We start from the raw sequence: 3,699 nt of genomic DNA, 5'->3' as shown, positions 1-3,699 counted from the left end.
TATATAGAATGTGTACCTGTGTGAATAGTGTGTCAGATTTGCTGGAAGAAGACTTTATGTAACATATTTTAATGTTTAGAATGAACAATGAATTTCTGTAAATGACCAATGAATTCATGAAAGCAATATCTAATCAATGGTAAAAATGCCCACCGAGGGTCAGAGAATATATGCTTCTTTGCATCTATGTGGTTGTGAAAATGTCAAAAAGAAAACATTTTGCTGTGAAACTCAGAAAAATTGAAAAACGGCACAGAAAGAACTTACCTTGAAAACAGGTCTGTTAAAATTAGCCTTCTGAAGAAGGACTGAGAAAAAGGTGGGAAAAGAAAAGGGAGAAAGTATTGTAAACCACGAGGGAACAATATAGCATCAGGTAAAGACCCAGACAGAGTTCCATGAACAAGATCCTGGTTTTCTTGGATTGTACTATACTGCTGAAAGGAGTGAATTTATGGTGTGTGGGGTATGTGGGTTGTATCTGAATAAACAGAAAGTGAGCACATAGAAAATACACACAAGGGGCCTCTTGGAAAAACACATCACGGAATACTAATTTGAGCAATTATTATTCAAGATTTTAAATTTATTATTTGATAATACGTGTTTATGTACATGTGTATTATTATGTGATTTTAAAATGTCTTAATTACTAAGATGGCGACTGTGGAACCGGAAACCACCCCTACTACTAATCCCCCACCTGTGGAACAGGAAAAAACAGAGTCTAATCAGGAAGTTGCCAACCCAGAGCACTATATCAAACACCCTCTACAGAACAGGTGGGCACTCTGATTTTTTAAAAATGATAAAAGCAAAACTTGGCAAGCAAACCTTCGATTGATCTCAAATTTGATACTGTTGAAGACTTTTGGGCTCTATACAACCATATCCAGTTGTCTAGTAATTTAATGCCTGGCTGTGACTACTCACTTAAGTGATCTCGATCACTTTTGCCTAGAGACACTGCTGTGCCTTATTGGAGAATCTTTTGGTGACTACACTGATGATGTATGTGGAGCTGTTGTTAATGTTAGAGCTAAAGGTGATAAGATAGCAATATGGACGACTGAATGTGAAAACAGAGACGCAGTCACACACATAGGGAGGGTATACAAGGAAAGGTTAGGACTTGCTCCAGAGATAGTGATTGGTTACCAGTCCCACGCAGACACAGCTATGAAGAGCGGCTCCACCACTAAAAATAGGTTTGTTGTTTAAGAAGACACCTGAGTATTCTCACAGGAGACTGCGTCACGCCATCGAGACTGGGAGCTGAACCAAAGCCTCGTCCAAGCAGAGTGGACTGCACTGAAGTTTGATTCCATCTTTTATTGCTAAGATATAAGAGAAGTCTCATTCACCTTTGTCTTGTACCTCTGTGTTCATTTCTTACCCCCCCCCCCAATTTTTGCTAGTGTGTCCACTATCCCAATCAAAGAATTACAGTATCCATCACCCCAAAACTTGCAGATGTGTTCCTGGCCTACACTGTAACAGCTGGTTAGAATTAACATGATACACACATTTGCCTTTCCACGGTATTCGAAAAAGAACTTGCATTTCTGTTACCTTAGCAGGAAAAGACCTGTTTCTGTTCCACTCCGTGCAGGAGCGTGTTTTTTGCTGGTGAGAGTCTGAGTACAGTTTTCTAGCAACCTCATTTCCTTTCCCAGCATTCTTCTTGCTGTACTCTTGCTGATGGCTGCTAGAGTTTAATTTATTTGCTTCTGTCCTTGATAACATTAGTGATTCTGATTTCAGTTTTTCATTTGTTTTGCTTTTGTTTTTTCTGAATGTAACATTGGTGAAGGATCCAGGAATATAATAGAAAGGTGGAATAAACATTAAATTTGTGCATTCTTTGGTAATTTTTTGTTTTTTTGTAACTACAAAGCTTTGCTACAAATTTATGCATTTCATTTAAATCAGTGATCTATGTCTGTGTGATCCCTAAACATAATTGTGGACTATAAAATGTAACACCATAATTACATTCCTACATAGAATTAGTATGTTTGCTTTTGTATCTTTATGCTGTACTTTAACACTTTGTATTACTTAGGTTATTTTGCTTTGGTTACAAATGGCTCAAGTAGATAAGCAGTCCCATTCATATTAAGACAGTGTACAAAACTGTAAATGTGTACAGTGAATTGTCTTTAAAAAAATAAAATGTCTTAATTATAAGTTCAATTCCAGAAACCTGTGATATGTAGGTTTATAAAGCACACACTTCTTCTTAGTGAAGCTTTTCTGTTAAATCTCATAGATCCATCAGGAAGTTTAGTTTTAAAGTGTTTTGTTTTCAAAAATCCATATAAATAGATGAGCTCTGTATAAGAATGCACAGGAACCCACATACACAGGTATCTCGAAGGTTTTGAATAATGGTGCAGACATTTATAATGTCAAAATCACAAAACTTCATAAGTCAGTCAATATTTAAAATACAGTTGAGTTTTTAAAAGCCATTACCAAGTTACTTCCTCCTTTACATGGAATTAAAATGTGTTCTTCCATGATTTTAATGCAGTGTTAATGAGACCCTAATAGACACTAGCATAACCTCAAATAATTAGCATTATTCTACAAAGTTTACTTTGTGCTTTAGCATATTCTTGCAATTAACCTTTAACTTCCATAATAAAAATCATGAAATGCATTTTAATTTATAAAAAGGCTTAATCTACATAGCATTGTGCATAACATAATCACATTAAATAAACAAGCAGGGTCTCAAGACCTGGGCCATTCTTTCTAAGATATTCATCAAGAAACACTTAGCAGGGACTAAAATCTAGGAAGAATGCCTCCTATGTAAAGATGAGAATGAACACACTTTACATCTCTAGAATCTTTATATCATGCCAATGCAAAAGCATAAAAACAGTAACATATAAACATTAAAGGCAGAGCCCAAAGGTTGCACTGTTCCAGTTGGACTTGAATTCTCTGGGTACTGAATGGCAACATGACTCTTCTCACTGATTAAAGATGTCAAATTCTGCTGTGAAAATACTCTTGGATTTAGTTTTCAAAATCCTTTCTTGTATATAAATAGTCAATGAGAATGAATGGAAATATGGCTAATAGACTCAATAAAATTGTCTGATACAAGCAAACAGCACAGGACACCGCTGAGATAGGGAATTATGAACTAAATCTTTCAATATACGATAAAAAAATCTGAAGTAGATGGTATCAAATATCATACTTAATAAAGTTGCATCAGATCATATATATGTGTATTGATGATTTCAATGTCCTCAAATGATAAGGGAAAAGCTAAAGACTTACTTTAAAAAGTTTACTCTATTACAATAATGCATTTTGAAATGATTAAGACTTTTATTAACAAATTAAATAAAATCACCCCTAATCTAAGTACTCTGGTATGTTCCCAACTTAGCCATCAAGATACATATGAATAATGTTTATTTTTATTTTGTCAAGAATTTTGCAGGCTTAAATATGATCTATGCTTTTGCTACTTTCCTTGTTCAAGACATTCTTTTGTATTTAAACAATGTAGGGTTCATGTCTAAAAATGAGATGCAATATTTACTTCTCTCTCTACATAATAAATTGCTTCTGCTTGATTAGGGTGCCCAGGGAGGGATCAGCATTAGAGATGGTGCCTCAACAAAGGTGACAGTGGTACTCATGGCACTCATGCAGATCTACACCAGGAATTCA

The 3,699-nt window shown here is 35.1% G+C and overlaps 1 pseudogene; it reads left to right on the top strand.

The window, feature by feature from the left end:
• Nucleotides 1-651: 651 nt before the first annotated feature.
• Nucleotides 652-1,511, top strand: LOC127220305 (eukaryotic translation initiation factor 4E-like; annotated as a pseudogene).
• Nucleotides 1,512-3,699: the final 2,188 nt, after the last annotated feature.

The sequence above is a fragment of the Phodopus roborovskii genome, unplaced genomic scaffold (assembly GCF_943737965.1).
Source record: "Phodopus roborovskii unplaced genomic scaffold, PHOROB, whole genome shotgun sequence".
Lineage (NCBI taxonomy): Eukaryota > Metazoa > Chordata > Mammalia > Rodentia > Cricetidae > Phodopus > Phodopus roborovskii.
This window is presented reverse-complemented; position numbering and strand designations above follow the sequence as displayed.